The sequence below is a fragment of the Chamaea fasciata genome, unplaced genomic scaffold (assembly GCF_029207755.1).
Source record: "Chamaea fasciata isolate MVZ Bird 193981 ecotype frontalis unplaced genomic scaffold, bChaFas1.0.hap1 SCAF_2, whole genome shotgun sequence".
Lineage (NCBI taxonomy): Eukaryota > Metazoa > Chordata > Aves > Passeriformes > Sylviidae > Chamaea > Chamaea fasciata.
The window spans coordinates 2,994,531-3,007,880 of record NW_027094087.1 but is presented as its reverse complement, the minus strand read 5'-3'; the positions used below and the strand labels follow the sequence as shown (position 1 = coordinate 3,007,880).

Below are 13,350 nucleotides of genomic sequence, written 5' to 3'. Positions count from 1 at the left end.
CAGAGAGCAGAAAGTCTTTCATCCATTTCTGTGTAATGCAGCTTCCTGGCTGCATGGCACAGGGTGCAGGATTAGCACCACAAGAAAATCTAGCAGCATATTGGAAGTCTCAGGATGAAATGCTGCTTTGTAAGTCTGGTACTAAAGAAACAAAAAAGGTTTTCTAAAGTCCTCCTATATCACAGGGTGCTTGGAAACTTCTGAAGGGAGAGACTGGCACATCACTCCCTCAGGAGCACTGCTATTTCCTCATGGAAGTGCCAGGGAAGCAGCCCCCAGGACAGTGATTTTATTCCTTGCAAAGCTATCCCTTCAATTCTGCTTGTCCCTTCACTAATTCCAGGCAAAAGCTGAGTCAGTTTAATCATAAATTCCGTAGGTAACTGATGCCACAGCTTCTCTTTATGATGTGGATGCCCTAAAACACCCCAAGAACTAAGGGAAAGGAAGGACATTTTACCAGGTTACTTCCAACTATTTCACCTACAGTTTTTAGGTTGAAACAGAGATTCTTGTTCCTCCTCACTGCTGTCACTGGTTTGATGTAAATGTCCACCACGTGCTCCATAGACAACTCTCTCAATTCTCCAACTGCTACTGGGACACCCAAAAGACCCCACTCAAAACAGCAGAAAAGAAGGCAGAAAAGCAACTAAGAAAACATAAGAATCTGGCTGGCACCTCATTAATGCCTCCTTCAAGTAACCAAACATGTCTCAATAAATCTCATCCGTTCTGGAGCACCGCATTTTTCAGCCTTATTATTTCCAATATTTTGCCTGTCATTCCTGAATGGTCGCTCAGAAACAAAAAGCTTGTCCTTGAGAGGCACGAGAAAGTTCCTATATTTTCAGTCTGGATCACCTCCTAACATAAGCACTGGAACACTGGGAATGATGCAAACTCTCCAGTAAAATATGATGACGGAGTATAGCTAGAAATACCTCAGCTTAATAGGTGTTGTGCCATTACCAGTGGATTTTATGGAAGCAAGTGGATGTAAATCTGTCAGGCAGACAAAGATTTACAGTAATATCCCCTGCAGTGGATGGTTTTCATCACATTTAGGACTGTCAGGCAACTCGTGGGTTTTCCTCCGTCCCTTTAGGCATGAAGGCCCCTTCATTTTATTTAGGGGCTGGGATGATCACCTTCAGGCATTCTGCACTGCCAGAGGAAGCTCTCCAATGCCCTGTCCCTTTTTATGGATGGAACCCACAGCTCAGGTGGCTTTACACATCCTCATTTCCAAGTAAGAACCTTGTCCCATGTGCTGGACATTGAACAGACAAGACCCAACTTCATGGCCAATGCATTTACAAGGCTAAAGCACTGTCTGCACTACAACGCCTGCATATTCCCAACAGCAGAGTGAAAAAGCCCTGCTTTTCTCCCAGGGGGATAGCAGAGGAGTAAAGGGGCTGAAAACCTTTTTGGCAGCTCCAAAAAGCAGCCTGGAAAGTACCTATGGGATACACCCCTAGCAGTGAAGATGATACAGGGAACAGGAATAGGGGTAGCTGGGACTCTACCATTTAAATTTGGGTTTGTGGCAGGGGAAATTGATGTCAAGGACTGAAAAAACCACTGCTGAAGTATGTGATTCCTCCTGCCGAGCAGAGCCTTTCACCCAAGTGTTCATACAAGCACATCAGGTCTCTGGAGGATTTCTCCAGCATGGTGAGAGACGCCTTTCTTGGGGTGAAAGAGAAGCTTCACACAAATCAAATTGCAATGACAAAGCAAAACTTTAATTACACCTCACTCTTTCTGCTCTCTTAACTTATCGGTGGTGCAATGAGCAAAATTATATGATGCATCATGGGCAAGCCAACTTTTCAGTACTCATATTCCCGTAGATGACCCCTGGCAATCAGTGCTAAACACAGAGCTTGACTGTGCCAAAGCTGAAGTGAAGTATCTCTGTGCCACAACACTCCAGATGCAGCAAATCTCAAGCCTAGAAACTCCCCAAAAGCTGAGCAATTATGGGCTTAAATCCACTTCTGATCAAGAACTTCAAGAGCAGCCAGTGTCCAAAAGAAACCCCTTATCTGCTTCGATCCTAATTAATCCTTCCAGCTGGAAAAAAAAAAAAAAAAAAACAACCAACAAACCCAACAGCAGCAACATACCTGCATCTCATAGGTTTATTCACAAAACTCCATCTTCCCCAAGCAGCCAGCATCATGCTATTCCTACGAACTGAGTTTTGGCACCAAAGCCCATAAATAATTCACTAGCAATACATTCTAAATACCACTCACCAATTACCAGTGAAACACAGAGTACATTCAATTGCATCCTGTGGTCCTGAAACCTATAACTGCAATTTCCATGTGAAAACTATCTGCGAGATAAATTCAAGTGCACGGAGGCAGCGGCATTTAAACTAAATTAAAACACTTTGCAGTTCTACTTTTTGCCACAAGCCCTCTAATGGGCCTTCCACTTAAAGGATTTTCCTCCATTAAAGTTTCACCATTTCAAATCCTGCTTTGACCACAGCCTGCCTGGCATCTCCTGTCACCTTCAGTGTGTCCCAATGTTATTAAGCCAGGACTTATGGATTGCAAGAGCAGAAGAGGTCATCACACATCACAATCTTTAATCTTTCTCTGTGCACAAAATGGGTAAATGTAAAGGCAGCAAATGACAGCAGCTCTGCCTCATCCCTAGAATTGGTTAGCTCCAGTAGTTAATTACATTTACAATTAAAAGTCTGTTCTTTATTTTGATTTTTATGACTGTCTTAATTGCATTGCTTGAATCCTATAATGTCTTTGTCATCCAACAGGCCTCCAGAGACAGGCAGCTTCTTTTTATAGCCTCAGCAACTTTGCTTCCTCTTCCTCCCCTGAAAATACTTTTATGACAATGTTTACAGTGAGAATTCTTTGAAGTATCATCATATTTGAAGGTGCAATTCCTCAGGAAGCTTTAGTCCCCTTTCCACTATTTTGATTCCTGTGAAGAACAATTATTCAATTAATACTTTGTCAAATACATTCACAATTGCACACAGAGAGAAATTAGATTGATTCCCTAACCACGACTCCCTCCGACCTATGTTTGCAGAAGCGTTTGGACAAATGGTTTGCAATTCCTGTTGCAACCTGGAAGGAATTATTCAATCGAAATCTCCCTGTTTTTACATGTTTCGGGCCCACAATTCCATATGCAGCACCAGATGTCCTAGAAAATAACTATATAGAATTTGAGATTTCCTAGAGTAGTGAAATTAGCCTCAAAAGGAAAAATTTTTTGAAAGATACATCTGGGGTCACATACCCAAATTAATGATAAAAATACATGGCTACCCAAAACCAGACACTCAAACGTGGCTATTCCATAAATATTGTTACATTTTATGTCCATTCTTCAGCGTTTTCCCTGGGATGCTGCTTTAAACCTCCTGTGAGGGAATATTTTTGCAATTTGGGCCATTTTATTGCTAGCAGAGGGACACAAAAATATGAAGACTTTGTGCCTTCCTCAACAGCACCACTGAAACCAACAGATCCACCCATGACTAAGATAAAGTCACTGTGGGGCGAACTGGAAGGTAGCATTTTCTGAACTATCTGTATATTTCCCCCACATTTCTGAAAATTAGGATATAAATTCATTTGAAATGTGTGCACTTACACGTTCTGCTCACGGTTCAGCTTCACATACCTTCAATATTTTATATGGCCCTGCCTGGGTTCCCCCACAATCCTTAGGAGTGGAATCACCTCAATTCTGTATATTTATTTCCAGATTGTATTCCTGTACATATTGTAGCCAAGCAACAATTTCCCCCACTGCTATGTGCTTAAACTACTTCTTTGCTGGTCTGAAATACTCAAGATTTAGGGGGAGAAAAGCAGGGGCAAGGAAACCGTAGGAAATTGAAAACCAGGGAAACAATCCTCTCTACACCTCTGCTCGCAGGAATAAAGCTTGTTCCTCTCTGAACTTGGCCAAAAAACTTCCTTAAGGAATTTTCTTCTGATTCCATCCCCTGGAGCACAAATTACAGAATAAATACAGGGCGGCTGCTGGGATTGAACATCATTTGTTGCGCTGTGTCCCTGTTAAGCTCCAGTAGCTCATGGCCGTGCCCAGGGCCCCTCAGGAGCTGCAATTTCACAGTTTAATTCCCAGCGCTGCCTTGAGGGGCTGCTGCCCCTGATGAGTTTCTGGAGCTTCACACACCCTGGGAAAGGCTCTCTGTGCTGTAGTTTCCCAACAGGTAATGCAGAAAACATCAGCGCAAAACATAGTTTAAGCAAAGCACACGAACACTGGGAGAGCAGGAGGAAGAGCTCAGAATGCTTTGGCAGAGGTGGATTTGTCTTCTTTTTTTTTTTTTTCCTTGCTGCACTGTCATCATCTTTTTCTCATCTGCATTTTTCTTTCAGAGCGCTGCCAGGGTTGCTCTTACCCAGGTGAAGTGCAGGGGTCACTTGGGGAGCTGGGGAACTTTATTTTCTCATGGTTCACCAGCGCTAGTTGCACAGCATGACTCAATGCGCTGGGAAGAGCAAGGAAATTGAAAGAACTGGGAATAAGTCAACCAGGAAACTTCAGTTGGGGGAAAAAAATAAACAATTTCATGCACACAGGCTTTACAAGAACAAGGAATTCTTTCATATTTCCTTCCAAAGCGCTACAGGCAATTTTCACAAGCGCCTTTTGGTCAAAGAAGGAAACTTCATACCTGGTGTAACCTCTGTAGGAAGTGCTCATCTTTTACTTTTCACATAACTGTGTGGACATTCAAGAGACATCTTAATAAAGCAGGGATTTATTAAGTCACCTTCCAGCCACTAAAAGCTCAAGAGCATTCATCCAGGACGTTGACATTTTTATGTAGCCAGCAGCGAGATTATGGCTGTATGCTTGGCTTCAGATATTTTACTTTAAAATAAAATAAAATCTGAAAAAAAAAAATCCCTCAAACCTATGGGTCAGCATAAGAAAGATGGTGGGTGGTCATTTCATTCTTACTTTGAGATTTACCCAAAATCTCAAAAAAAACTATTTAAGTACTATTTGGGGTTTAAAAAAATAAAGCCAACAACAACATATCCTATAAAATAAAGACCAGCTTAAATAGTGCCTCATTGTGTTTTAGAGAGTGAAATGACACAGAACAGCTCACTATTGTACGGCTATTTGCTGAGCGAACTGTATATCACCATCCAGCTTGCAAATAAAGATATTTATATTTTTGGCATCAGTATTGATCTCTAAGGGAGACAACTCATGCCCAGCAGCTATTTGAACCTCAGGTGACTGATCTCCACGCTTTGGATCACACAGCCACGTTTCATCCACTTCACTGCCTGCTTTCCCAGCCCATCTCTCACCAAATTATTGCAGACCCTCTCATTTCATTGCAAGAGGCCCTTGGGGAAATGTTTAACCAGGAAAAACCCGCAAAAGCTGCTCCTAGTTACCTTCTCATTCTCCATGCGCTGCCTGGAGGTCGCTCCATAGACTTCTCAGTTTCTGAAAAGGATATGAACAGTCTGTAGCTCCCCAAACGTTGCTTTTTATCTTTTCTGCCAGGGTCAGGATTAAATGTGGGAGATGGTATTTCATGTTCAGACTCAGATGTTTATTAATCCTTATCTATATTACAGTCTCACAAGCTGCGAGTTCTACAGCACTTCTCGCTAACAAACCAAAAATGGAGAGGAATGTCTCTACAAGGCCTTTTAAGGATAAACTGTCCAATTAAGAAATGGCACCTAAATTATTTTTGCTTTTAACCCAAGAACCAACCACCCCTGGCCTGCAATGAGGACTTTTCTATCCAATTACAAAATACCACCCAGACCCATGAAGAAGAAGGTGAAAAAGGACTCAGCCTCCTCCCTAAAACCTCCATCTTTCTTCATAGACATATTACTGTATTCTAAACCCTTAAACTCTAAGTTTTGCACCCTGTGGTATCACACACTTCTATTCAAACTACACACCCATAATCCCAATGCTATCACTCAAATTTGGAAGCCTTTTTCACGGCCTCAGGTCAAATGCAGTGTTTGCTTGGGGGTCAGTGCCTGTCAGCACAGAAAGTCTAAATTCTCAGTGCCCAGGGTTCCAACACCCCGATCTTCTTTCTTACCCTTCCTGACAACAGCTTTGAAGTTCTCCTGGATAAAATTCCCAGTCACCACAGCCTTCCTAAGGTAACCTACAGCACCTTTGCAGTGGCGCTGGGCAGCTCCCTCAGCAGCCCTGGATACATCCCAGGGACTTGTCTGTGTCCCATATTTCCCCACAGGGATCACTTTGGGACAGCAGACAGCACTTCCAGAAGGAGGGGACTCACTTTCCACCCCGGCCCTTCTGGAAAACAGCCCAGCTGCTCAGGAAGTGAAGTGTGGCTGTCTTTACACTGCTCTTCAATTTGATAAAGCAGGACAGGTCAAGGGAGGCAATTCTGAACGGATAAAGTTCTTCACTTAGCCAGAAAAGCAATCACATTTATTTCTCCCTGCATTTGTCAAGAAGAAGATCCAGAGGGCCTGAAGCCAGCAATGCCACTTTAAAAGCATTGGTGTGCCAAAGGAAAGGCACAGAGAGCTTCCTGAGGAATACTCCTCAGGTCTTGTTCAAAACCTGGATTTCTGCTGCTCTGCTTCTTCAAAGGTTCATCTTCCCACTCCAAAAAAAAAAAAGCAACAGATTTGGGATTGAAAACAGAAGGAACAGCACTGGGGCAGGGGGGAAAAATGGGGAAAATGATGATTCGAATAAGAGCTGTCCTCCCACTACACACAGGTAACACTCTGACAGCTTCTCCAGCTATAATGTCATATAAAAAGCATTCTGCATTAACTTCAGACCTTTTTAATTTCTGATTTCAAATTAAACCTCCTCCAAATGCCCACCCACCTTAAGAAAGACAATTTAATTAATTCCCTGAAGATATATTTGAAGAGACATGAGCGCCACCCCCTTAAGGATAGGTAATAAGTGTTCTGCCCAAAATGGGAGACAAGGAGAAAATATCCACAAGAGGATATTAAAGCCTATTTTGTGTCATCTGAGGTAAACAAAGCATCTTAAGAGTGAAACTGTCCCAGCAGCTTTAAATGCTGTCAAAAGATCACCTTTAACATCACTTGCGACTTCCTCAGTGACTCTGAAATTCAGAGTTGTATTCATGGTAATATTTTTAACAATTTTGCTGCCTTCACGGGGAAGATTCCTTGCTTTAGCCCAAGACTCAGAAGTAGACAGAGGTTTTGGTAAAGGTGGTATCAAAAGAGGCCAAATGCAGAAAACTCCAGGCATCTGAACACCTTCAGCACATCCCTGGCATGGCAGGTGTCATTTACCAAAACTGTCCGGACATCAGTCTCGAGGATGACATACCCCACACATCTAATTCTGGGTATCTGCAGTTCACTGCTCTTCCATTTTTCACATCTCATCTGGATTTTGCTTCTCCAGAACCATCAAAGCACCTCCTTAAATATTCAAAGGATCGCTAAGCCATCAGTCTACAGAAGGAGCCAAAACTGCATTTACTTTCTTTTCTTTAATCTCCCAGACCTTAATTGCCATATTGACAAAAAAGAAACAGTTGTTTACCTTCTAAACTCTCAGGAGTGCCTGCCAAATTAATCCTTTTAAGCAGCATTTCTCCAGCTCCAGAAACAAGTAAGCAGCATGCAAAGCAGCGAGATACTCCCCTAAGAGGCAGCAAACACACGCTGCTTCAAAATTGACCTTGACTATTACAACCCGTCTCAGATTTCTTCTTTCCTGTTTCAGAGAGCCCAGAGCCCAGAGGTTCCAAAAGGTGGGTTTGCTTCTCAGAGCAATCAGGAGACTTGGGAAGTTCTGCAAAAGAAGTTTTATAACCTAGACGTGTGCAGGGGCCAAAACAGAGTCAAGGTGGTGCAGCAGAGTAATCTAAAGAATGAGCTCACAGAAACCTAATGCACAAAGAAAAGTTATTTTGTGTTAGACTCCTGACAAATATGGAAATGACTTGCACATTGCAAACACTAATGAAGTCTGTGATGCTGTGTCCTAAAATTAGCCAGTACTGTACATTTTAGAGCACCAGTAATTTTCCTTCCCCAGACTAAATTGTCACCCACTCTGTAGATAAATCCACAAGAGTTGGAAACGTGTACCTAAACCGACTTTTGTCTTACAACTGAAACGTTGAAAGAAGTCTTGCTTCCTGTTAGATGGCGCTTAAAAATCAGTTTGCAAAGAGAATTAAATTTATTGCAAAAATGAGGACAAGTGCTTCTTGTATCAGTACCAAACTGAAAGCGTGCTGATGGGCTTTAGTTACAATCCCCAATAAACTGGAATACCCGGAATGATTTGCAGCTGTTATCCACACATTGCCCTCTGTCTGTCCAGGGTTCTCTGGAGAGAGTCTTTCCCATTTTTTTCTGCAGCAGAAAATACACCCAAAATGCTGAATTGTAGCAGCTGGTCAATGGCAGGAAATTCAAATCAAGGAGCTGCATGTTTAGGGGCAATGCAGCACACAGCAGGTATGATTGCCACTTCCTTGCTATCTGATGGCTTCCCCCTGTTTTAAGGATCTCCGAGCCTTTCTATGGCCCCCTACTGCCACCTCTAAATTTCACTGACTCACAGTTGTTCACCCCAGCATTATTTTAGTCTAGAAGAGCTTTGTGGAGTTTTTTTTTTTTTTTTGCAAAAAGGAGGCTGCAATCAAGCCAAAAATAAAACCTAATGTGAGAGGAAATGTGAGAAATGAGGTTTTTAGGTTGCTAGCTATGTTCTGAGTGAGATCAGTGGGAATAAAAGGGTATCACTAGAACATTTTATATGCCTATCTCCTCTAGATCTCTTCAGACAAGTATAATACAGATAGTTGCTCCAAGCTTACTGTTTACATAGAGTGGCAAGTGACAGGGCCCTTTCCATTTTGCCAATTCATTACATCCCGTGTCAAGATTATTTTTTAAAAAAATAAGCAGGTCTGGAAGAATAATCTAGGAGAGCTCTGCACTTCAGAGCTGCTTCAGGCATTAATTGATCATTCCATTATGAGAAAGCGTGTCTTTTTTGCCCCACTGCCCAAGACTGATCTTTGCTTGAGGGATAATCTCTCTGTTGGCAAACAGTAGCGCTGGGCCCATTCATTTTACTTTGGATGGACCAAATAATTTACAAGAATATTGTCTAACTCCGTTTACATAAAAACCTATCAGCAGCAGCCAAAAACCCATGTGCTTGAAAGATCTGTAGCAGCAAACAGGTTGAATACTGGGCAGTTAACAAAGAGGAAAAAACTGTAAAACTCTTCAGTGAGGACAGGCACAACTTCCCTCCTGCTTTCTGTCTCTGCGGACTTCTGCAGCTCCAGAGTGCACACTGCCATTTGCATTCTAACCCAGCAAGCAACAGGCTAAAAATAGTGCTGAAAATCCCCTGAGTCTGTGGATACTGAGCAGTGCTCCAGGAAGTTTAAATTTAAGCCCATCTTTTCCCTGGCAATTATAGGCAGCGTCGCAGAAAAGGAACCCAGGGCTTATCACTCTTTGCAGAGATGTTCCCGTTCGCAGGGGAAACCATGTGCCTGTAGTACATATTAATGCAGCAGCATGCCCGTGCATGTTCACTTCAGGTTCTTGGGAGCCTTCCTGCCTCGATGTCTATCCCTTTGCCACAGCAGGAAATAAAATAACAAACAGAAAGTGGAACTGCATTTGTCTTTCAGGCACCGCCAGTGAAGGCGGTCCCAGGCACTACAAACTTTTAAATTTGATCCCTGGTACCACAGCCCCTGCTCTGCAGGGCCCACTGAGCTCACAATGCACTGAGAGGCCTGGTTTAGGCATGCACTGAAAAATTGCAGACCTGAATGCAAAGTATAAACCACCAGAACATGAGATCAGATTGGCAAAACGCTGTCAACACTGAAAAATCTACCAGCAAGTAATATGACCACCAGTAACACCAGCCAGAACAGAGGACTGCCCTGACAGTGAGCTTTTCAGAGAGCTGTTGCTCATTCAAAACATTTATATTTTATTGCGCAGAATAAATGGTAGCTAGAGCATGCCGTGGCATAGCAAATATTGCTGGGTTACCTGACAAAACCCAGAAATACTCCCTCATTCACGTTTCCTTTTCAGCGTGTCCCCCTGACCACTGAAAATAAGGCTGGTCTCCCCAGCAGGTTTTGAAGCAAGAGCACTTTCAGAGGAGACCAAATCCACATCTCAACACACCACTGGCAGCTCCCATCACACAAAGAGAGGAGCCAAACCCTGAAGATACCACCAACACATCTCTTCAGTGGCAGACCTGCTGTTAAAAGTGTGGATCTTGGAGGGAGTTGGTTGCTTTCATCAGCAGGTTTTGTTTCTAATTACTGAGAGGGAAAAAATGCTTGTTAGAAAAAAACCCCCCAGTTTTTAAGGAAAGGTGCCCACTCAGCTTTTCAAAAAGAAGCTGACTGGTTGGAGGTTCTGGGGTACACAAATTTTAATTTCCACCTAAAAAACAAGCTCACACCCTAGATCTCACACAGCCCCCAGCTATTACTCTCTTTCCTAGAGAAGAAGAAAAGCAGAAACCCCTCAGTGCAGGAGTTGTGCCATAAAGAACACTAAAATGAAGCCTACAATACAAGAGAGATGCAAACAACACATGAAATATCATTCCTTTGTTTGCTTTCTGCTCCAGAGCTACACCTCCAGGATTTTTGTGACAGGCAGACAGTTCATTTCCTTTAATCTCCACCTGGATTTGTACCTCAGTCTTTTCTCCAAAGTCTTGCCCTACTTTTCACAACAGCAGGGCAAAAACATACAAAGAGAATAAACAAAGTGCATCTCATAGAATCCCTAGAAAAGGAGTTGTGTCCCAGCTGGGATGAAGGAACACAAGACTCAGAGAGGAAGGTAAGGAGGGAGTTGAGCTCAACAGATCCTAAACCTGATGTCAGTCTTAGTGAGACTGTATCTGTGTGCTACAGGCTGCTTCCAGAACCAGAAATCCTGGCTGTGAAAAAACCCCTGTGAATTTCCCCACAAAAGAAACCTTAATATGTGAGAGGGTGTGGCTGTGCAAATTAAGAGCGGCACAACTGATTTCCTCAAACGTGCAAAGTCCTAAAATATTCAATCAGAATGTGCAGACTTGAGGCTCTGTAACTGTTTGGACTAAAACCATCGTTCTAAGAAACCACACAGAACACTTCTCAGAGCAGTATGTCTTATTTCATCGACTAAAACAATTAAAATCTTCATTCAGCTACAGGCACACAGCTACCCCTGCAAATCTGCGATTGCCAAAACTCTCTTTATCTCTGCTATCATAACCTGATGACCTTGAGAAAGGCAGATGTGCACCGTGCAACCATTTCGCTTTGAATCTGTCTCGCTAGAAACACAACTTGTGTTGCCACACAACAATTTAACGAAAAATACAATGCAACTTATTGTGGCCTTTTATTCCTCTGTCCACACAGTTCACAAGTCACTTTTAAAGCGATCGGAAACACGCTCTGCCTATGTTTTGATCAAAAAAAGATGCTAAGAAATGCCTCTTTTTTTTTTTTTTTTTTTTAAGCAGGATAAGCATTCCCAACAACAGTTCCTCTGCAAACCAGAAAGAAAAAAAGCACAATCTATAAACACTCAAACAGCATGTAGAACGTTAATGCTTCCCTGTGTCCTTTCAAAGATTTATTGTCTTCGAAGGCGCTGCCTGTCAACAGCTCACCACAGCAAGGCTGCATAATGCTGGCAACCCAGCCCAGGCTCACAGGAGAAATAAATGAGAGCTCCTGGAACAGTGCTGACATGAATTGAGTTTCCCTTGACTTTACTGTCCCTCCCTCCAAGTCCTCATTTCTCCACCAGGAAGAAGTGAGAGGCTGGAACACGCTGTGGGAATTGTTATTTAAAAGCAAAGTACAGCTGCAGTAAACCCCTTGTTAAAAGGATAATCTTAATTTTGATAGAGATCCATACTTCAAGCTATTAAAATTGTTGGAATTTAGACAGCTTGCAACATTGCTATAAAAATCACTTTCTGGTGAAAACACGTTGTGAAGTTGGTCCCACTGGAACTGGACCAGCTGCCAGCAGGGCATTGCTTTTTCCATTTAGGAAGTGGTATTTGCATTCTTTGTTCCAAAGCATGCCAAAATCCAAACCTGACCTCCGCGGGGGCTATGGTGCATTGCTGGTGCTTCAAACCCACCTGACTTTGGTCTAAAATACTCAAGGTACCAGGGTAAGAAGTAGAAAATGAAATAAAGATAGGCAGACACATTAAATCAGCCCACACCCTTCACATGGGATTCCACGCAAGATTTTTGCTCCTCCTGGGGTTTTTTTTTTTTTTTGCTCCACATGTTCCAGAAAAATCAGAATGGAAGAACTCTCTCTTAATAGAACAAAAATATTGGCTACACTGTAAGATTTCTCCCTCAAACAAAGGGGAGCAAACAAATTAAAAACCAGCAAAGGATTCCCCATAAAGTGGAATAATTAAGAACATTAATGAGGAAGAAAAAAAAATTCCGTGAATATAACCTTGCTTACAGCCACCTACACATTTTTGAAAAAACTGTCCCCAGTTTATCTTACCTTCAAATAAAAATAAGATGTTTTATTCTTCCTACAAGCAAAAAATTAACAGAATAGCTGCAGCCATTCGGGCTTTCCTCTGAAGCCATCAGTTCATGCAGCAACATCCTTAAACACATTTCAGCATTACTGTCACCATCCAAGGCAGCACAGCATTGCAAAAATTTCCCTGACTGTAATTAAACAGCTCATTTCCTTTTATTTAATCCTGAAAAGCAATAAGATGTTATTAGCAGGTGGAGGTTTTAATGCCAGTTTATTAGTAGCACTGACTCGGTGCCTGCTGATAGTTACTGTGAAGGCCAAAAGGTTAACAAGACTTGGCTGGGATGCAGCAGCCTGCCAGGTGTTTTCCTTGCGGCTGATGGAGCAAAGCCAATTGAAATTATCAGTTTTTAGCCACTAGCAACTCCTCCTTGCAACAGGGAAACTTGATTTTCCTTAAATACAAAATTTTTTTTAAAAATTATTTTTTTCTTCCTATCTCTTGCTGCAACAACTGCCACACAAGTTGTAATCATTAGATGCAGCAGCAGCCAGCTCTTCTCTTTGATTTCAACAGCTTCCTCACAAAATAGGAGTACAAGGATAATGTAGCACTTTAAAGTAATAAGGATCTGTCCAGCAAAATAAAGTTTCACAGCTTTCTGAATTCTGTAAACAATGTTTAAGGCACAGAACAGGTGTTAACATTTTTCCGAAGGAGTTTTAATTGCCTAATTCATGTCTGTAGAGTTGTAATAAAATA

At 42.2% G+C, this 13,350-nt stretch overlaps 1 long non-coding RNA gene across 3 annotated transcripts; it reads right to left on the bottom strand.

The window, feature by feature from the left end:
- Positions 1–1,765: 1,765 nt before the first annotated feature.
- On the bottom strand, positions 1,766–12,795 carry LOC136304201 (uncharacterized). Of its 3 annotated transcripts, XR_010724421.1 has the most exons (4): positions 12,603–12,795; positions 5,448–5,499; positions 4,430–4,519; positions 1,766–2,967 (listed from the first exon to the last, which is right to left on the bottom strand). It is a non-coding gene; the product is annotated as an uncharacterized lncRNA (long non-coding RNA). The 3 variants fall into 3 exon arrangements; XR_010724415.1 differs by lacking the exon at positions 4,430–4,519; XR_010724418.1 differs by lacking the exon at positions 1,766–2,967 and having other exon boundaries at positions 3,654–4,519.
- Between the last annotated feature and the right edge of the window lie 555 nt (positions 12,796–13,350).